The sequence below is a fragment of the Mustela nivalis genome, assembly GCF_964662115.1.
Source record: "Mustela nivalis genome assembly, chromosome: X".
Lineage (NCBI taxonomy): Eukaryota > Metazoa > Chordata > Mammalia > Carnivora > Mustelidae > Mustela > Mustela nivalis.
This window is the reverse complement of record NC_139040.1, coordinates 92,617,410-92,640,268: the sequence shown is the minus strand read 5'-3', so window position 1 is coordinate 92,640,268 and position 22,859 is coordinate 92,617,410. Positions and strand designations below refer to the sequence as shown.

At 41.3% G+C, this 22,859-nt stretch overlaps 1 protein-coding gene and 1 long non-coding RNA gene across 5 annotated transcripts in view; one reads left to right on the top strand and one right to left on the bottom strand.

Moving 5' to 3' along the window:
• ZNF41 (zinc finger protein 41) overlaps nt 1–16,507 on the bottom strand; it is a 44,382-nt gene extending 27,875 nt beyond the window's left edge. For 3 of the 4 annotated variants that reach the window (XR_014307328.1, XM_082718124.1, XM_082718122.1), the window contains exon 1: nt 16,419–16,507. The gene's annotated coding sequence lies outside the window, so the exon portion shown is untranslated. Of the gene's footprint in view, nt 1–15,630; nt 16,342–16,418 lie in introns of those variants that run through there. The other variant, XM_082718123.1, reaches the window with a different exon arrangement.
• A 1-nt stretch (nt 16,508) lies between these two features.
• LOC309856720 lies at nt 16,509–22,658 on the top strand. Its single transcript, XR_014307329.1, has 2 exons — nt 16,509–16,822; nt 22,375–22,658. It is a non-coding gene; the product is annotated as an uncharacterized lncRNA (long non-coding RNA).
• The last annotated feature ends 201 nt before the right edge of the window (nt 22,659–22,859 follow it).

Genomic DNA, 22,859 nt, shown 5'->3' with positions numbered 1-22,859 from the left:
CAGGTCAGGCTCCCTGCTCAGTGGAGAGTCTACTTCTCCTTCTTCCTTCGTCCTCCCCCTGCTTATGCATGCTCTCTGTCAAATAAATAAATAAAATCTTTTTTGAAAAAAATATTCTTTTCTTCCATATGGGTATCAAGGAGATCCAACATGGCTTATTGAAAAGGCTGTCCTTTCTCCACTGCTCTGCAGCATTGCTTTGTAACCATCTAGGTAGAGGTCCATTCCTGACTCTGTGTTTTGACTGGTCTACTTGTCTATATGTGGACCACTACTATCATATCTTAATTAATGTGCTTCATATCAAGTTCTGATATCTGGTAGAACAAAAGGATATTAAATTGGACTACACTAAAATGAAAGACCTTGGCTCATCAGAAGACAAAATTAAGAGTGAAAAGGCAAATCCCACAGTGGGAGAAGATGATCGTAATACTGGTATCTGACAAACAATTCATATCTCAAATATATCAAGATTCCTAGAAATCAATAGGAGTAACAGGAAAAACTCAAAGGGAACAGGCACTTCCCAGAGAAGATATGCCAAGTGGCAAATAAGCATAGGAAAAGATACTCAACTTTAGTTATCAAGGATACATAGATTAAACGGCAATCAGATACTTCTTCATAACCACCAGAAATGGCTGAAAATGGAAAAGATGGAAAATAACCAAGAGAGCTGGTGAGGATATGAGCGATGGGAACTCATAAATTGTTTCCGAGGAGCATACAGTAGCACAAACACTTTGTAAAACTGTTTGGTGTTATCTATGAAAGCTGAACACAGGGGCGCCTGGGTGGCTCAGCAGGGTAAGCATCTGCCTTCAGCTCAGGTCCTGGGATCGAGACCTGCCTGGGGCTCCCTGCTCAGTGGGGAGCCTGCTTTTCCCTCTCCTTCTACCCCTCCCCCTGCTCATGTGCTCTCTCTCTCTCAAATAAATAACATCTTAAAAAAGAGAGAGAGAGCTGAACCCAAGTAATAGTCTATGACCCAGCTCTTCCACTCCTAGGAATGTACTCAGGAGAAAGGCGAACATATTTTGATTGAAAGACAAGATGATGTTCAGAATGGCTTTATTCAAAACTGAAAATTATCCAAATGCCCATCAATATCAGAATGGATAAACAAGTTGTCCTATAATCATACAAGATAGTACTCTACAGTAACAAGAATGAACAGATTACTATGCATGACAGACAAGAATCTCATCTTATGAATATTCCACTGGCCAAAGAAGCCAGACCCAAAAGAGCAATGAATCAATACCGTAGGATTATGTTTATATAAATTTCAAAAACACGTAAAACTAATCTATGCTGTTAGAAGTCAGGCTGTTGGTACCCCTTGAGAGGAGGTTAGTGATTGGAAAGGAACACAAGGGGGGTATTTCTTGGGTGTAGCGATGTTCTATTTCTAAATCTAGGTGGTGGTTGTGCATGTTCACGCAGTCTGTTAAAAAATCATCAAGCTAAATGCATAATCTGTGCAGTTTCCTGTATTATGTCATAATTAAATAAAGATTTTTTTAAAAAATATACACCAGGCAAATATAAGAAAATGAAAGCATACCTAGAAATATAATTACTGAGGAGGAAATTAAATCCAAACTGTTCCGTAGATTAACAATGGGGTTCATTTTTAATAAAATATACAATAAAGAAGTACATAAACTTTTGCATAAATTTTTAGGGCCATTCAGTATGTACAAATAAAACCAGCACAAATGCATGAAACCACATGAAGTCTTCAAAATCATAATTATGGGGATTTCCTCTTCAGAAGATGGAGTAGTTTACCTATTCTTTCTGCTAAATACAACTAATACAACTAAATACAACTAAAAAGTGTGGATATTATACATAAAATATAGGGAGAAGGGTGCCTGAGTGGCTCAGTCAGTTAAGCGTCTGCCTTTGGTTCAGGTCATGATCCGAGGGTCCATGAATCAAGCCCCACATCGGGCTCCCTGTTCAGTGAGGAGTCTGTTTCTCCCTCTGCCTCTCCCACTGGCTTGTTCTCTCTCTCTCTCTCTCTCTCTCTCACTCATACTCTCTCTCTCAGATAAATAAATAAAATCTTTTAAAAAAAATATAGGAAGATGTGAAAAGGTGGAGTGAAGAGGCCAGACTGACTAGGGATCCTGGCAGTGAGTTCTCCTGGTTTTCTCATCCAGCCTACACTTGGTGCTGGAGAAGCCAGCAACCTAGAACTAGAGGCCAATGGGTACAGACACAAACTTTCCCCAGAAAAGCCTGTTCTCTCTAGTCAAAGGACCAGGAAAGAGGCAGACTACCAAGACAGAAAACTTTTAGACAACAATGGCTCCACTCAGGCCAAACACCACAAAAACACTGGGATCCCACCACCATTACTGACAGCAAAGGGAGAGGGAAAGAGAATCCCAAGCAGACTCCCTGCCGAGTGCAGAGCCCAATACCCGGCTCAGTCATGACCCTGAGACCATGACCCCAGCCAAAATCCAGAGTCCGACGCCCAACTGACTGAGCCACCCAGGCGCCCCATCTGACAAGGATTTTATTTTATTTATTTATTTATTTTATTTAAATTTTTTTTTTTAATTTATTTGTCAGAGAGAGAGCGAGCGAGAGTGAGCACAGGCAGATAGAGTGGAAGGCAGAGTCAGAGGGAGAAGCAGGCTCCCCGCGGAGCAAGGAGCCCGATGCGGGACTCGATCCCAGGACGCTGGGATCATGACCTGAGCCGAAGGCAGCTGCTTAACCAACTGAGCCACCCAGGCGTCCCTGACAAGGATTTTAGAGCAGCCATCATAAACACGCTTCATTGGGCAATTAGGAAAAATGCTTAACACAGATGAGACAACAGAATCTCAGCAAAGAAATATAGGCATACCTCATTTTATTGTGCTTCCCAGATATTGAAGTTTTGACAGACTGAAGGTTTATGGTAACTCTGTCAAGCAAGTCTGTCGGCGCCATTTTTCTAATAGCAGCTGCTCTCACTTCATGTCTCTGTGTCACATTTTGGTAATACTTTGTAATATTTCAAACTTTTTCATTATTATTATATTTATTATGGTGACCTGTTGTCAGTGATCTTTGATGTTACCATCATAATCGTTTGGGGGCACCACAAGCCATATCCACATCACTAGTCCCAACAACCCCTTAAACCAAAGCCTAATCCAGATCGAGGACCTAACTCTCTTCAGTTCTCTGAAGGCTGAGAGAGGTGAGGAAACTGCAGAAAAAAAGTCTGAAGCGAGCAGAGATTGGTTTAGGACTTTTAAAAAAAGGTTTTATTTATTCATTTGAGAGAGAGAGAGAAAACAAGCACAGTGGAAGGCAGAGGGAGAAGTAGGCTCCCCACTGAGCAGGGAGTTGGATGCAGGGGTCAGATTCCAAGACCCTCGGATCATGACCTAAGCCAAAGGCAGACGCTTAATGGACAGAGCCCCATAGGTGCCCTATTGGTTCATGAATTTTAGGGAAAGAAGCGTCTCCATAACATAACAGTGTAAGGTGAAGCAGCAGGTGCTGGTATGGAAGCTGAAGCTAATTATCCAGAAGATTCAGCTAAGATAATTACTGAAGGTGGTTACGTTAAACAACAAATTTTCAACATAGACGAAACAGCCTTCTATTGGAAGAAGATGCCACTAGGAACAGAAGGAAATGGCTCAACACTTTTCAAGTGCTGAAAAAAAAGAATCATTAGCCTAGAATCCTATACCCATAGAAAATATCCTTCCGGAATCAAAGCACTGTTAAGGCATCTTCAGATGAAGGAAAACTAAGAATTTGTTACCAAGAGACCTACCATAAAAGAATAGCTACAGGAAGTTCTCTAACCAGAAAGGCAATAATAGAAGTACGAATCTTGGAACGCCAGCCAGAAAGAACATGGGAAGAGGGAAAATATAGGTAAATATAATATGCTTTCCTTCTCCTAAGTTTTCTAAATTATGTTTGACGGTTGAAGTGAAAATTCTAACACCATCTGATGTGGTGCTCAATGCAGGTAAAGGAAATATTTAAGACAATTATATTATAAATAGAGGAGGATAAAGGGACATGAGGTAAGTAAGGTTTCTACACTTCCCTGGAACTGGTCAAATGATACCAGTGGACTCTGATAAGTTGTGTATATATTACATGAGACACACAATATCAGGTCAAAAAAAGCTATATAAAGAGAACCTCCTGAAAACACTAGATAAGCAAAGCGGCATTCTTTAAAATGTCCAAATATTCCAAAGAGCCCCCCCCCCCAAAAAAAAAGGAGAGAGAGAAAGAGAGAAAAAAACAAAAACAGAGAAAACACAAAATACGGGGCGCCTGGGTGGCTCAGTGGGTTAAAGCCTCTGCCTTTGGCTCAGGTCATGATCTCAGGGTCCTGGGATCAAGCCCCACATCGGGCTCTCTGCTCGGCAGGGAGCCTGCTTCCTCCTCTCTCTCTGTCTGCCTCTCTGCCTACTTGTGATCCGTCTGTCAAATAAATAAAATAAAATCTTAAAAAAAAAGAAAACACAAAATACAACAGACTTAAACCTTAATGTATAAATAATTACATAAAATGTAAATGGCATAAATGCACCAAATGTAGACAGAAATTAGCAGATTCTATTTCAAAAATCATGCCCCAGCTATATACTGTCTACAAGAAATGTGCTTCAAACATAATGATACATGTAGGTCAGAAGTAAAAGGATGGAAAAGATGTATCATGGAAACATTGATTAAAAGGAAGCAAGAGTAGATTTATTAATTTTGGATAGCGTAGATTTCAGAGTAACGAAAATTACCAGGGACGGACAGGGACATTACATAATGATAAAAGGGTCAGTCCACCAAGAAGACAGAGCAATTTTAAATGTGTATGCACCATGCAATAGAATTGCAAAATATATGAAGAAAATCTTGATAAAACTGAAAGGAGAAATAGGCAAAATCACAATTACAGCTGGAGACTTCATTACCCTTCGTTTAACAACTGAAAGAAAAACTGGACAGAAAATCAGCGAGGTTATAAAAGAATTCATGAACATCATTAGCCAACAGGATCTCAGCGACATTTATAGAACTTTCCACTCAACAGTAACAGAATACACATTCTTTTTAAGTACCTGCAGAAAATATCCTAGACCATATAACCAATCTCAACAAATGTAAAAGAATTAAAATCAAACACAGTATGTTCTCTGTCCACAGTGGAATGAAACAAGTAATCAAAACAAAGAGGTAACAGGAAAATCCCCAAACACTTAGGAACTAGACAACATGCTTCTAAATAATACACAGCTCAATGAGGAAATCTCTAGGGAAATTAAAAAAAAAAATACACTGAATAAAAATTAAAATACAACATATCAAAATGTGTAGGATACAGTCTTGGGCATCTCATCATTTAATTCCCCTTTGACCATATAAGAATGGACCTTGGGGTGCTTGGGTGGCTCAGATGGTTGAGTCTCTGTCTTTGGCTCAGGTCATGATCTCCAGGTCCGGGGATTGAGTTCCACACCCCCATCATGTTGGGCTCCCAGCTCAGTGGGGAGTCTGCTTCTCCCTCTGCCTCTCCCCCCTCCCTTGTACTCTCTCTGTCTCTCTCTCTACCTCTTTCTCAAATAAATAAAAAAAATCTTTAAAAAAATGGCCTGGAACATAAGACCAAGAGCCCACACAGCCTGTGTTGGGCTACCGCCTTGTGTGGGAATATCTTTCCCTATTTTGAACTCAGTGTGTGCTGTTCTGTTCTGCGCAAGTTTGTATGTCAATGGCTCTTCCGCATGCCCTTAGTTTTCAGTATTTCAGACTCCATGGGGGAGTGGGTGGGGTTCTTCCACTGCAATATGAGAGGGGTGTGAATAGTACCTTAGTTTAGTTCAATTTAGATTTCTTTGCTAAGTAATGGAGTGAAGGATCTTTTCCTATGCTTACTTGCCATTTGGCTGCCAGGTGACCCACTAGCTATGAGGAGAGGATGTGTACTAGGATGTCTACTCTAGGCAAGTAAATGATCCAGTGTTTCATTGGACTGTGTTTTCCTTGGTGACTCTGATACCCCTTCACAGCAGGCAAAAGTGTTTGGAGTCCTCCCCTGAGATTTGATAACCAATGCACAAGACTCTGCTCCATAGACTACAGCAGTGCTACAAGGAAAATTTACGGCACTAAACATTTATAAGTGAAAGAGAGAAAGCCTCATATCAATAATCTAAACTCTCATCTCGAGAAATTAGAAAAGGAGGGGCACCTGGCTGGCTCAGTCAGTGGAGCATGCGACTCTTGATCTCAGAGTCATAAGTTTGAGCCCCACATTGGGTGTAGAGATTACTTAAAAATAAAATCTTAAAAAAAAAAGAAATTACAAAGGAACAAAATAAACCCAAAGCTAGCACAAGAAAGGAAACAATGAAGTAGGAGCAGAAATCAATGAAACTGAAAACAGAAAAACAACAGAAAAAAATAACAACACTGAAACAGAGGGCTGGTTTTCCAAAAAGAATAATAAAATTAAACAAACCTTTAGCAATACTGACAAAGAAAAAATCAGAGACACAAATGATTAATATCAAGAATGATACAGGGGATAACACCACAGACCCTGCAGACATCAAAAGAATAATAAAGGAATACAATAATAAATTTGACAACTTAGAGGACATGGACCAATTCCTCAAAAAGTACAAACCACCACAACTCTTTCAATACAGAAGAGTTCATTTGGATAGCCTCATAACTATTAAGGAAAAGCAATTTGCAAGTTAAAAAACAACTCTTGAAATATAAATCTCTAGGCCAAATGGTTTTACTGGAGACTTCAACCAACTTTTCAAGAAGAACTAACACCAATGGCACATTATGTCTCCCAGGAAATAGAAGACGGAATTCTTCCTAATTCATTCCCTAAAGCCTGATACCAAAAGTAGACAAAGAGTACAATAAATATGTCATTGACATGCTCATGTTTTCCCACTAGTTTATATGTAGTTTGCATAGCAAATTTTGCACATTTTGTCATCACCTGTATTTGAAAATAGTATTTTCTTGATGAATAAGTCTATTGCCTAAGCCAAAAAAGTATAAAAAACCTACAGACCAATATCCTTCAAAAGCATAGATGCAAGAATTCTTTTTTTTTTTAAAAAGATTTCATTTATTTATTGGAGAGAGAGAGCATGAGAGGGGAGAGGGTCAGAGGGAGAAGCAGACTCCCCGCTGAGCAGGGAGCCTGATGTGGGGCTCAATCGGGGGACTCCAGGATCATGACCCAAGCTGAAGGCAGTCATTTAACCAACTGAGCCACCCAGGCACCCCACAGATGCAAGAATTCTTAACAAAATATTAGCAAATGTAATTCAGCAACATACAAAGAGAATTATACACCATGACCAACTGGTATTTATTCCAGGAATGCAAGACTAGTTCAATATTTGAAAATCAATTGATGTAATTTACCATACTAACAGGCCACAGAAGAAAAAAATCACATGATCATATCGACTGATGCAGAAAAAGGTTTTGACAAAATCTGACACCCATTCATGATTTTAAAAAACCAAACTCTTAGAAAACCTGGAATAAAGGTTAACTTTGCCAACTTGCTAAAAATAAGATCTACCAAAAAAACTATAACTAACATCATACTTAATAGTGAGAGACTGAATGAATGTTTGCCCCCTAATATCAGGAACAACACAAGGATGTCAACTCTCACCACTCTTATTCAATACAGTAATGAAAATTCTTGCCAGTACAATGAGGCAAGAAAAAAGAACAAAAGGCATAGAAATTGAAGAGGAAGAAATAAAACTGACCCTACTTGCAGGTAACATGATGGTCCAGATAAAAAATCCCTAGGACCCTACACAAAAACTTCTAGAAGAAGGGGATACTGGGTGGCTCAGTAGATTAAACATTTGCCTTCAGCTCAGGTCATGATCCCTGATCCCACAGAAGGGATCACATAGAAGTCTTGAGTGAAATGGAAATCAGGGTCCTGGGATGAAGCCTCATATGGGACACTCAGCAGGGACCCTGCTTTCTCTCTCCCTCTGTCCCTCCCCCCTACCCATGTTCGCTCCTGCTCTCTCAAATAAATAAATAGGGGTTATGGACATTGGGGAGGGTATGTGCTTTGGTGAGTGCTGTGAAGTGTGTAAACCTGGTGATTCACAGACCTGTACCCCGGGGATAAAAATATATGTTTATATAAAAAATAAAAAAATAAAAAATTATTTTAAAAAAATAAAATAAATAAATAAAATCTTCAAAAAAATCTTCTAGAAGTAATAAGTGACTTTAGCAAGGTTATGGGACACAAAACAACACACAAAAACACTGTATTTTTATATACTACAAATGAACATAATGAAACAAATTAAAAACACAATACTTTACATCACTCAGAAAGTGAAATATTTAGGTGTAAATGTAACAAAACATACACAGGCCTTGCCTGCTAAAAACTAGAGAATGTTGATGAAAGAAGTCAACAAAGATCTAAATAAATGGAGACAGATACTGTGCTTATGGACAGGTAGCCTCAATGCAGTAAAAATACCAATTCTTCACAAGTTGATTTACAGACTTAATATAATTCCTATTAAAATCTCAACAAGAATTTTTTGTAGAGGGGCACCTGGGTGGCTCGGTGGGTTAAAGCCTCTGCCCTCAGCTCGGGTCATGATCCCAGGGTCCTGGGATGGAGCCCTGCATCGGGCTCTCTGCTCAGCGGGGAGCCTGCTTCCTCCTCTCTCTCTGCCTGCCTCTGTGACTACTTATGATCTCTGTCAAATAAATAAATAAAATCTTTTAAAAAAAGAATTTTTTGTAGATATAGGCACAGTTATTCTTAAATTTACGTGGAAGAATAAAGGATCTACACTAGCTAAAAACAATTCTGACAAGGAATAAAATGGGAGAAATCAATCTACCTGTTTTCTCAAGCTTTTTAATTTAACTACAGGAATCAAGACAATGTGGTACTAATGAAGGGATGGAAACATAGAGCAATGAAACAGAAGAGAGGGCCCAGAAATAGCCCCACAAAAGTATAGCCAACTGGGGTGCCTGGGTGGCTCAGTGGTTTAAGCCTCTGCCTTCAGCTTGGGTCATGATCTCAGGATCCTGGGATCGAGCCCCACATTGGGATCTCTGCTCAGTGGGGAGCCTGACTCCCCCCTCTCTCTCTGCCTACTTGTGATCTCTATCAAATAAATAAATAAAATCTTTAAAAAAAAAGTATAGCCAACTAACTTTTTTTTTTTTTAACAAAGGTGCAAAAACTGTTCAATGAATGAAGGAAAGTCTTTTCAACAATGGTGCTGGAGCAATCGGATCATTCACAAGGAAAAAAACAAAATGAATCTCAATCTAAGTGTCACACTTCGTAAAAAATAAACCCAAAATGGATCATAGATTCAAATGTAAAATGTAAAACTATAAAACTGTTAGAAGACCATGTGGGAGGGCGCCTGGGTGGCTCAGTGGGTTAAGCCTCTGCTTTCGATTCAGGTCATGGTCTCAGGGTCCTGGAATCAAGCCCCGCATCAGGCTCTCTGCTCGGCACGGAGTCTGCTTCCCCCACCCCTGTCTGCCTCTATGCCTACTTGTGATCTCTCTCTCTGTGTCAAATAAATAAATAAAATCTTAAAAAAAAAGACCATGTGGGAGAAAATCATCAGGACTTAGGGCTTAGTAAAAGTTGTTAGATATGACACCAAAAACATGATCAGTAAAAGAAAAAAAATACATATATTTGCCTTCAACAGGTTAAAAACTGTAGCTCTGCAAAAACACTGTCAGGAGGATGAAATGAAAAGCTACAGAGTGGGGCGCCTGGGTGGCTCAGCGAGTTGGGCCGCAGCCTTCGGCTCGGGTCATGATCCCAGGGTCCTGGGATCGAGTCCCACATCGGGCTCCTTGCTCGGCAGGGAGCCTGCTTCTCCCTCTGCCTCTGCCTGCCTCTCTGTCTGCCTGTGCTCGCTCACTCTCTCTCCCTCTGTCTCTGACAAATAAATAAAATCTTAAAAAAAAAGAGAAACAAACAAACAAAAAAAACTCTGAAGAAACAAACAATCCAATTAGAAAATGGGCAAAAGACATGAAGAGACATTTCACCAAAGAGGGAAAATAAGTACATGAAAATATGTTCAACATCCGTAGACAAACATATTCTAGAATTTATACAAAAAGGCACAGCCCCTAGAATAGCTAAGGCAGTCTTAACAAACAATGAGGTGGGAGTGAACAAAATAATTTAACTAAGCATTATGTGCAGCTCTGCGAGAATATAAAATCCCCAGCAAACATAAACTATCAAAATTAATCCCCCCCAAAGCAGAAACCTGTTAAGACCAATAATCAGAGAAAAGAAAATAATTGAAATTTACCATTTTAAAGATTTGTATTTATTTGAGAGAGAGAGAGTGCGCACAAGCATGAGTGGGGGGAGGGGCAGAGGGCAAGACACAAGCTAACTCCCTGCTGAGCGAGGAGCCCTATGCAGGGCTTGATGGTACAACCCTGAGATCAAGGCCCGCCAAAATCAAGAGCCAGACTGTTAACTGACTGAACCAGCTAGGGCTCGCACAGTCAACTGATTTTAGATAAGCGTTGCAATATAATTCCATGGGGAAAGAAAAGTTTATGACATCAAAAGCACAAGAAACAAAAGGAAAAAAAATAGATAAACTGGACTGTAGCAAAATCACAGACTTTTGTGCTACAAAGTCAACCACCAAGACAGTGAAAAGATAACCACAAAATGGGACAAAATACATGCAAATCACATATCTGACAAGGGACTTCTATCCAGAACATATCAAGAACACTTACAACTCAATAATAAAAAATCAAATCACTGGGATTCCTGGGTGGCTCAGTTGGTTAAGCAGCTGCCTTCGGCTCGGGTCATGATCCCAGCGTCCTGGGATCAAGTCCCACATCGGGCTCCTTGCTCGGCAGGGAGCCTGCTTCTCCCTCTGTCTCTGCCTGCCATTCTGTCTGCCTGTGCTCGCTCTCCCTCCCTCTCTCTCTCTGACAAATAAATAAAATCTTTAAAAACAACAACAACAACAACAACAACAACAAATCACTCAATTAATAATAGGCAAAGGATTTGAATTGACCCAAACATTCAGTCCATTGCACACATGAAAAGATATTCAATATCAGTAGTCATTAGAGAAATAGAAGTCGAAACCACAATGAGATAGCACTTCCCACCCACTAGGATGGCTAGAATAAAAAAAGACAGTAACAAGTGTTGGTGGAGCTGTGACTAATTGGAACCTACATGCATTCCTGGTGGGATGTAAAATGGCACAGCCATTTTGAAAAACGGTTTGGCAGTTCTTCCAAGTGTTAAACATAGAGGTACCATATGATCTAGCAATTTCACTCCCCAGAGAATGGAAATAGATGTTCACACAAAAATGCGGACGCAAATGTTCACAGCAGCATTATTCATTGTAGTTAAAAGTGGCAACAACCCAAACGTCCCTCAGCTGATGAATGGGAAAACAAAATGTGGTATATCCTCACAAAAGAATATTATTCAGTAATAAAAAAGGAATGAAATACCAATAATGCTGTCACACACATGAATGAATCTTGAAAACATTATGGTAAATGTGAGAAGAGAGTCACAAAAGACCACCTGTTGTATGACCCCATTTATATGAAAAGCCTAGAACAGCTCAATCTACAGAGACAGAAAGGGGTTGCCTGCAGCAGGGTGATACAGAATAGGAATGAGGAATGAGTACCACTTTTCTTTTTGAGGTTATAGAATATTCTAAAATTAGATTGTGGTGGTGGTTGCACAACTCTATGAATATACTTAAAACCACCAAACTGTAAGCTTTGAATGGATAGTTTACCGTAAGTTTATAGCAGATGAATTATATCAATAAATCTGTTAGAAAAAAAAAAAGATCATGTAGCTAGTAAGTGGCCATGCAGGATTTCAAACCCAGTCTCTTGGCAAGGGGAAAGTACTCAATAAATGGTTGTCGAATGTATGAATAAATGAATGAGCAAATAAATGAATGAATGAATGAGCACCTTTCACTTTCAAATTAGCAACAAAATAGGGATAACCTCTATCAAGTAACATTCAACATTGTTCTGAAAGTGCTAGCTAATGCAAGAGAAGATGAGGTATCAGAATAAATATTTGGAAGAAAAAGAGAGTATCATTGTTAACTGGATAATCTAGCTAGGAAAACTATGAGACTATAAAAATCAACTAGAATTCACATGAGAATCTGATCATTGCACTGGATAAGAAATTTTTTAAAAAAGAAAATAAAAATTGATAGATCTTTTCTTCCTTTGGAAACAGAAAAAGTATGTTTTTCACCATGGTGACAAAAATAAAGGTAAAATATTAAAGAATGCAATTTTTAAAATAAAAAGGTGCTGGGTGGGTCGCCTGGGTAGCTCAGTAGGTTGAACCTCTGCCTTCAGCTCAGGCCATGATCTTAGGGTCCCAGGATCGAGCCCCACATTGGGCTCTCTGCTCTGGGGGGACCTGCTCTCCCTTCTCTCTCTGCCTGCCTCTCTGCCTACTGGTGATCTCTCTCTCTCTCTCTCTCTCTGTCAAATAAACAAAATCTTTTAAAAAAAGGTGCTGGGTCTATAAGAAGAAAACAACAGGTGCTCCTGGGGGCCTCAGTTGAGCCTCTAGCTCTTGGTTTCGATTCAGGTCATGATCTTATGAGATCGAGCCCTTAGTCAGGCTGCTCGCTCAGTGGGGAATCTGCTTGAGATTCTCTCCCTCTGCCCTTCCTCTAACTCTCATGCACTCTCTCCCTCTCTCTCTCTCAAATAAATAAATAAATAAATCTTTCAAAAAAGAAAACTACAAAATACATAGTTTTAATGGCTGTTTTGAAACAAAATAAGATGGTTTTAACATTCACATGGAAGAATAAATGCTAAAGAATATTAAACAAGGGTGCCTGGATGGTTCAGTTGGTTACGCATCTGCCTATGACTCGGGTCATGATCTCGGGGTCCTGGGATCCAGCCCCGTGTCAGGCACGGGGGGAGGGAGTCTGGTTCCCCCTTCCCTCTGACATGTCCCCCACTCGTGTTCTCTACCTTTCTCTCCCTCTCAAATAAATAAATAGAATCTTTTAAAAAAATTAAAGAAAACAACCAAAAAATTAAGAAAAGGAACAGTGAAGAGGCTAGCATTATTTGATATTAAAATTATTTCTAAAAGTCAATACACTTTTTTAAAGGGGAGTAGAAAACATATATCAGAAGGAAAGAGCTCAGATATAGAGCAATATGCATTTGGAAATTTATGTGACAAAAGTGGCATGCAGTTGAATTAGAAAAGTGTATTCATGTAATGATTGGTGCCAGCAAATACACTATCCAAATGGGAAATACAAACTTCAATCTCATCTCACACCATACACCAGAGTAAATTCCAGCTGGACTGAAATTTAATTTTAAAAAGATTAGGGGCACCTGGGTGGCTCAGTGGGTTAAGCCTCTGCCTTCAGCTCAGGTCAGGATCTCGGCGTCCTCGAATTGAGTCCCGAGTCAGGCTCTCTGCTCAACGGGGAGCCTGCTTCTCCCTCTCTCTGCCTGCCTCCCTACCTACTTGTGATCTCTCTCTGTCAAATAAATAAATAAACAAGTAATCTTTAAAAATTAAAACAATACAAATGTTAAACTTCAGGCATATATTTGTTTAAGCATGAAGTGGAGAGAACTCACTAAGCAACAGAAGATACTCAGAACCTGAAAAGGAAAAAGACCGGTATCTCTGATTGGATGATTATTTTTTCTAATTATATGTGAAAACATCTTTCAAAAATCAAGATATAGAGACAGATAAAAGGGAAAAGATCACAATAAATGACAGGAGGTTAATATTCACAAATTAAAAAGACAAACCACCTAAAGGGAAAAAACAGCAAAGGACATGAAAACTTTAAAAAACCCATTCAAAGGTATTCAACCATCAGTTGCCAGGAAAATGCATATCAAAATAAAACAAGATACTAGATACCATTTACTTTACCAAAGTAAAAACAGATACCATTCTGTCTGGCCCTCAGAATGGGGAAAATTTAAAAAGCAGCAAAATTCAGTGTGGGAGAGGATGTTAGAACGAGCTCTTTTATTTTTTCAATTTTTTTCAATTTTTAAAGATTTTATCTATTTATTAGAGAGAGCACAAGCGGGGAAGGGGTGGTCTAGGATGGGGGAAGAGGCAGAGGGAGACAGAGAAGCAGACTCCCCTCCCTAGTGTGGAGCCCGAATCAGGGATGTGACCCCGAGATCAAGACCCCAGGCCAAGACAGATGCTCAACAGACTGAGCCACCCAGGCGCCCCCGGAGTGAGCCCTTTTATATGTTGTTGGTGGGAGTACCAGTTTTACAAAAGGTTTGGAAAATAATTTAAAGTTCAATACATACCATCCACTTTAAGGAACATCCATTTCTGCACTCAGACGACAGTCTCTGAGTGAAATCAGTAACAAAAATGTCAACTTTCTGGAAAATCAGAATCTCATATCTAAATAACTATGGGATCAGAAAGGAAACCACAACAGAAATTAGAAAACATTTGAAGTGAACTGTAGTGAAAATGTTATGTATCAAAATTTGTTACATGGAGCTAAAGTGTTCTTAGAGAAAAATTCATGAACTTACAGCTTATATTATAAAAGAAAAGTGACTGAATATTAATGAGATAAGCATTCAACTTAGGAATTAAAAGAAGAAAAGAATAAAAGAGGGAGCCTGAGTGGCTCAGTAGGTTAAGCCTCTGGCTTCAGCTCAGGTCATGATTGCTGCATCCTGGGATGGAGCCCAGCACTGGGGTCCTTGCTCAGTGGGGAGTCTGCTTCTCTCTTTCTACTCCCCCTGCTGTGCTCTCGCTCTCTCTGTCAAGTGAATAAATAAAACCTTAAGAATAAAAGAAAAAACCGAAAGAAGAGAAATAATGAAATCAAGGGGAGAAATTAATGATGCAGAAAACAAAAATACAGGAGGTCCAACAAAGTCAAAGTAAGGTTTTGAGACAATTTCATCTTGGTTTAAGACCACCCATCGCTGAGGCAGCAGATCTGATTCCATTGGCCTTCCACCAATCAGTACCAAATAAATGCGTGATTGATGCCACAGAAACGTTGACCGTCCACTCAATAAACCCCACCATGCACCTCACAGACCATGCAAGTCACCCTATGGTCCGAATCATTCATTCACTGATCCTTCAATACTCACCGCACAAACTCTCCACCATTCACTCCTCAGACCACCCATTACTTCCCAAACACCCTCACCACTCACCTACTGAAGTCCAATCGTTCATCTTGCAGGCCCCTATCACTTACTCCACTAATACCCTATCAATCACCCCACAGACACCCATAACTTACCCCACGGGTCCAATCACTTACACCGCAAGACCCCATCAGTGACTTCTGAGAATCCTCACCACTCTCCCCCACAGTGTCCTCATTGCTCACCCTATAGACCCCCAGGACCCTCATCACTCAACCTGCAGACTACGCATTTTATTTTCCCCACTGACCCCATCAGTCACCCCAAATCCGTGTCACTCACTCCACGCCCCTCCTACCTAATGGACTTCAGAGAAGCCTCATCACTCACCCTACGGAGTAGCATCACTGAGTGCGAAATCCATGTCACCACACCCCCATAATCATGTCAGTGCTTCCATGGCCCAACTCTGCCGCCTCTGTTAAACTCACGTCCCGGAACCCTAAGTGTGGAAACTACCTCTGAGGGACCCTTCCGTGTCTGGACTTGACCGTGCACATGCTCAGTGTCAGCCTGGGAGCGGCCGGCCGGCCGCAGTCCCATAGGGGTGCCCTCGCGCCGTGTTAGCGCGTGTGCGTGGCGGTGGAGAGGCGGGCTTTCAAATGTTCTTTAGTGACTTTGTCAGGCGGCTAACATGGCTGGCCCCTCGGGAGTGTCTCTACGGGCGTCGCCATCTTGGAAGGGTGCTCATTTCGGCCGCGGAGCGGGCGGGCCCCGGCCGGATCTGGCCCTGCGGTGTCTCCCGGGAGCCGACCCGGCCGGAGCGCGGGCTGTGCAGCCGGCACTTCTCCCGCTCGCGCCACCTTCTCCGCTGTGGCCGCCCGGACGCAGGCCCCGGCGCTCGCCTTTCCTGGCGCTCAGGAGCCCCGCCCTCGGGCCGCATCCCCGGGGGAGCCGCGGCTTCTTCACGCGCCGCTAGGCCACCCTCTCACCCCCCAACTCGCGTCCTGCCACCGGGTCCCCGCTAGAAAGACCCCTCCAAGCCGCGGGTCCACAGCCTGGCCCGCCCCCGCCCCGGCCTCCGCCCCAGCTCTCCTTCTAGAGCAAACGGGACGGCCCCTGGCGGGCGCGGGTGGCTCGCGGCGGCGGCGGGGCCCAGGGCGCCGCAACGTGCCCACCTGCCGGCGCCTCTCTGTCCCCGCCTCGGCTGAGGGCATCGCCGGGCTCCTCGACTGTCACCGACCCTGGGTGGTTGCCACGGGCGGGTGGGGGGGGGGGGGGAGAACAGTACGTGTCAGATTTAGGCCAGGAAGCGGAAGTCGCCCGCAGCGAGAGTTTAACCACTCTGGGCGCGGGGAGCTCCGGCGATTTAGCGCTGGGGACCAAGGATCCGTGGAGCGACGAACTGGGGGGCCCCAAGATACCAGTGGTGGGGCATTTCATCTTTTTTTTTTTTTTTTTTTTTTTTTTTAAATCAAGTGATCAGCCTTCCTGGTGTCCTTATGAAAGCCTTCAGGCTAAAAGTTCCAAAGATCCAAGTTTTGATGGCTTTCCATTAGTGTTTGGTTTCAAGTGCTAACTTGTAAGTTTTTCCCCCTTTTAACCCATGAATTATTTAGAAGTCCATTGTCCAACCTGCAAAACTTCTCCGGGACTCCTAGGGCAAGGGAATGGGGCTTTTTTTTTCAGGCCGCTGGGACGGGGAGAACAGCCCAGCCCAGCGTTTCCCAGAGCATGGGGAGTTTTGTCACATACTCCTCTGGAATTAATGATACCACGAAGGAAGGTAGAGGGAGTGCAGAAAAGTTTACAGTTCCTGACACCATTTTTCATTCTCCCAAACACACACAAAGTTAATCTAATATTAGTGTTTTCTCACCTAATCGCATCGTGGTCTGGGAATTTTGTCTGAAGGATGCTGAGTCTTTGAAATTTGTTGAAACTTGCCTTATGGCTCAAGCACGGGCCCAGGTTTCAGAAATGTTTCATCTGATTTAAAAGATTGTATTTTCCAGTTGTTGGGTTGAACATATGCGTTTGTTGGCTCAAGCTTGTTAGTCGGGCCTTAAAAATGTATTTCCTTCCTGATGATTTTCTTCTGCTTGCCCCATGAGTTCCTGAGAGTGGTGAGACATTCTCCCACTGTATTTTTAGGTCAGGTTTTCCTTGTGCTAGTCTATTTTTGCCTTCTATATTTTGAAGTTTAATATTATTAAATTCAGGTGAGGGTAGTTCGTTGTCAAATACATACAGCCAAATCAGTTGCCCAAAAGATTGTAACATGCCTACTGCCAGCAGCAAAATAGGAGTTCATTGAGGCAAATCTTTTCAGCACTAGATGTTGATGCTTTCATGTTTGCCAGTGCGATGGCCAGTACTGTTTAATCGCTTTAATTTGCATTTTCTGACTACTTCTGCAACAGAGGATCTTTTTCTGTTTGTTGACCCCTTGGATTTTCTCTTCTGCAGATCTTCATATCCTTTGTCCAATTTACTTTGGAGTGATTTGTCTTTTCTTATCGATTTGTAGAAGCTCTTTGTGCATTACGGATAGCAACCCTTCGTGAGTTGCACCACAGTATTTCCCCCTAACTCTTATTCTCCTTTGCATTTTATAGGTGTCCTTCGATATGTAATTAGAAAGACGCATTCTCTCAATTGAAATGTCTAAGCTTTCTTTCCTGGCCTCTGTATTTCCTGTCTTGCATGGTCCTCCTCCCCCATTCCACATCCGCCCCCCAAAAGAGTCTTAACATTTATTTCCTTTTTATTGCTTTAATTTTTTAAATCTAGTTGGAATTTACTGTGATGTATGGTATGAGGCTAAGGTCAAGGTTTGTTCTTCCTGTATCAAATAGGGAGAAAGCTTCCATTTTAGAAATCTGCAATTATCTCATAACCAAGCAGAAAAAGGCTTCTAATTTGTAGACGGGTAAGGAGGAGGCAAGCCGAGATAAGCATAATCTGTGAGAGAGGAACTGCTTTAGCAGGAGAAGGCCAATAGGATCTGAAGGGAAAGCACCTACTGTGGCCGGTTGATTCCCTCCCAGGGGAGGCTGAGAAGAGAGGGCCCATTCCACAATCTTTTGTGTGTCTCAGACTTGGGGACAAGCCGAGTTCAGGAGGCTGCAGGAAAGAGAGAGACTCGACTGCCGTTTGGTAACAAGCATTTTGTTCTGAAACAAAGTCAGTGTTTATGAGGCAAGGACTGGGAATTTGGAAGGTCTGCGTCTGTCCTTGTCATACGTAAAGAACAGGAGCATCCACGAGTCCTGTCTAAGTCAGGGAGGAAAGGGGAGTTCTTAGCAGTAAGCAGTTTTCCAGAACATGAAAGAATAAGGGGATTTCTCAGCCTTCACTGTTTACCAGGATCACAGGGCTCAGGTAAAATTCAACAGGGCCACGTGGCACTGTTTATGAAACACACTGCCTTGTATCCCCTGAATTAAATATCACTTTGTTCATACAAGGTCACACATATTTTTTGCCTGACCTGAACTCTTTCTTGATTGTGTCTCTGCAATCTGATTTCAAAAGAGTTTTTTTTTTTTTTAAAGATTTTATTTATTTATTTGACAGAGAGAAATCACAAGTAGTCGGAGAGGCAGGCATAGAGAGAGAGAGGGAAGCAGGCTCCCTGCTGAGGAGAGAGCCTGATGTGGGACTCGATCCCAGGACCCTGAGATCATGACCTGAGCCGAAGGCAGCAGCTTAACCCACTGAGCCACCCAGACGCCCCAAAGGAGTTCTTTTCTTGCAAATTTATTTTTCTTATTTATTTATTTATTTATTTATTTATTTGACAGAGATCACAAGTAGGCAGAGAGGTAGGCAGAGAGAGAGAGAGAGAGAGAGAGAGGAAGGGAAGCAGGCTCCCTGCTGAGCAGAGAGCCCAATGGGCGACCTGAGCCAAAGGCAGAGGCTTAACCCACTGAGCCACCCAGGCGCCCACAAATTTATTTTTCTAACAACTCCCTGAAGTTTAAAATGAAGTTTCAAAATGAACACTACCCCCTCCCCAAAACCCCAACAAAACAAAACTTTTGGGATTCTGATTGGAATTATATTACCCTAATATAATAGTTTGGGAAGAGTCAATGCTTTTCGTTACAATAAGCCTTTGTATCTAGAGATTTCATGAGTCTCCACTTGATTATGTCTTATATATGGCAATGACATTTTGTCGTCTTCTTGTAAGTCCATCGTCTTTTTTGGTTAAATTCGTTCTCAGATAGTCACAATATTTTTGTTGTCAATGTTAAGGCCTGCTTGTTATTCCTATCTGCTTACTATTAGTATAGGAAGAAAATACCTATTTTTATAATTTTATCTTGTATCCAGCCCATTATCAAAACTACCTGCCAATTCTGGTAGCTTCTTAGTATATAGTGTCTCGTTTTCTAATTGTACAACCTATCAGATATAGATAATATTTTCTCATTTATCCAATACTTGCTATGATTCTTTTTATTGTGTTAACTGTTCAGTACAGTAGCCACTAAGCTCATGTGACTATTTAAATTTAAATTTATTAAGAAACTCTTAATAAACAGGATCTTAAAGAAAAAAAGAAACAGACTCTTTTTTTAAAAGATTTTATTATTTATTTGACAGAGAGAGAGAGCACAGCAGGGGGAGCAGCAGGCAGAGGGAGATGTAGGCTCCCTGCTGAGCAAAGAGCCTGATGTGGGGCTTGATCCCAGGAGAGCAGGATCATGACCCAAGCTGAAGGCAGATGCTTAACCGACTGAGCCACCCAGGCACCCTAAGTAGTTTTCTTCTACTGTTATTTTGAGTTTTTACTATTAATATAATGGCTAGAATTATGTCATATACTTTTGAAATATCAATAGCATTATGTAACTTTTCTAAAGTGTTGGGGTAATGACATCTGTTGATTGACTTATAAATATTAAACTACACTAGCATTTTTAGAATCATCTTAATGGTTATGGTGTATTTTTTTTCGTTTTCTTTTTTTAGAGAGAAAGAAAGAGCACATGCGTGGTGGGGGGTGGTGGGGAGGCAGAAGGAGACAGAGACAGCCCCAGAGGTGGGGTTTGATCTCACAACCCTGAGATCATGACCTGAGCTGAAATCAACAGTTGGATGCTTAACTGACTGAGCCACCCAGGAGCCCCTTGTTTTCTGGAGACACGTCTGGATTTGTTATGTGGATACTTCATTTAGAATTTTTCGTTCACATTTATGAAAGGTTATCTCCAATCATCTTGTTTTTTGAGCAATATATTTCCGTTTGGGCATTAAGGTTATTCTTTCATAAAATAAATTGGAAAATTTCCACCTTTCTCTAGGAGCTGGTAGAGTTTATGAAACATAGACCCCTTTCATCATGATTTATTTAGGAAAGTGCTTCTTAACTTCCAGCTGGTTAAGGTATTTCGGTAACATTTTAATTTATTCCTGTTCTTACTGACTATTATCACAGGAAATGATCTGTGAAGGTCCTACTTTTTAAAAATGTATTCATCATTTCTCTTAGGCCAGGTGGGACAACTGAATGTCTTTTAATGTTGCAAGGACATGGGATTATATAGTCTCTTTGTAAGATATAAAGTTCTTGGTGTGCCTGGCTGGCTGAGTCGGTTGATTGTCTGGCCCTTGGTTTCTGCTCAGGTCTTCATTTCAGGTCCTGGGAAACAAGCAAGTGGCAAGGCTCCACTCTCCGCACAGCGTCTCCTTCAGATTCTTTTCCCCTCTCCCTCCAGCTTGCATACACTCTCTCTCAAGTAAATAAATAAAATCTTTTTAAAACAAAGATAGGAGCGCCTGGGTGGCTCAGTCATTAAATGTCTGCCTTCAGCTCAGGTCATGATCCCAGGGTCCTGGGATGGAGCCCCGCATCTGGCTTCCTGCTAGGTGGGGAGCCTGCTTCGCCCTCTCCCTCTCCCCCTGCTTGTGTTCCCACTCTCGCTGTCTCTCTCTCCCTGTCAAATAAATAAACAAAGTCTTAAAAAAATAAAATTAAAAAAGATATAAAGTTCTTTTTATGTGTATTAAATATCTTATTGATTATAATTTTCATATCTTTTTTTGCCTTTGTTTTTGTTAACTTGATTCATCATATTCTGAAAGAGGTATAATCTTTCACTATAAATTATGATTTTAAGGTTTTGTTTCATCTCTATTATTTTTGCTCATTCTATTTGTGTTTTTGTAAAGGTTTATACATATTATATCTTCACCAAAGGTAGACTTTATTATTATGTAATATCTCTTTTTATCTGTTGAATGCTTTTAGCCATCAAATTTAACTTGATAATTATATCATCAGACCTGCTTTCATTCTGCTTGCATTTACCTGATATGTATCCTTTGCTATTGTTAAATTTTGCCTCTTTTAGTAAACAACACAGAATTCTTGTTCTGTTTTGTTTTTTTTAAAAAGATTTTATCCATCTACCTGTCAGAAAGAGAGCATGTGCCCAGGCAGCAGGCAGAGGGAGAGGGAGAAACAGGCTCCCCACTGAGCAGGGAGCCCAATTCAAGACTCAATCCCAGGGTCCTGGGATCATGAGCTGAAGGCAGATGCTCAACTGACTGAGCCACCCAGGCATCCAAGAACTCTTGTTTTTTAAACCCAATTCCCCAGTCTCTTACTGCGTTTGTTAATGATATGCCTGATTTTGTGTCTTCTATTCAGAAGGACTGTCTCTGTTGCTCATTCTTTTTCCATTTCCTTACATTTGCTGTCTCTGTCAAGTTTCTGTTCAATCTCCTTTTCCCTTTCTTAGTAATTTGGATGTTCAACTGTGCTTATCAATCTACTGTTATTACTCTTCCACTATGAACATGATTCAGATTTTCTCTATTGGTAGATTGAACACACACATTATCTGCATTTACCCCTAATTTCTCAGGAGCATGAAACATTTAGAACGTTTTCACTTCCAGGTACCTGAGTAGCTCAGTCGGTTAAGTGTCTGGCTTCAGCTCAGGTCATGAGCCCAGGGTCCCTGGGATCAAGTCCGACATTGGGCTCCCTGCTCAGTGAGGAGTCAGCTTCTCCCTCTGTCCCTCCCTCTGTACTCGCTTTCTCTCTCTCTCTCTCAAAAAAAAATCTTTAGAATGATTTTCTTTTTTTTTTTAAGATTTTATTTATTTATTTGGCAGAGAAAAAGAGAGAGCACAAGCAGGGGACTCTATCCTTTTGAAGACAGAGACCCTGGACAATGAGACAGTATTTTCAAAACAGACCATGTGCATGAGGACTGAAGCCCCAGCTCCCAACCAGCACTGAGGTCCCAGGCATGTGATGAAATCATCTCAGACCGTTCGACCCCGCCTTAGCTGTCTCTGACATCATATGAAGAAGAAACAAGCCCTCCCCACTATGCCCTCCCCAAGTTCGAGACCCAGATAATGATGAGCGATAAAATGGTTATTATTCTAAGCCACTATGTTTTGGTGTGGTTTATTTACACAGCAATAGATAGAGGAAATGTCCATGAGTCTCAAAAGACGTGTGGGTGAGGACAAGTTACCAACAGCCACAGGAACTCTATGATATAGTTATTTGAATGGGAAAAAGCAGAAAGAAGTAACTGGCATTTGACAAACCTGAGAACAGGAGAATGCCAAAACAATCATCTGGTATG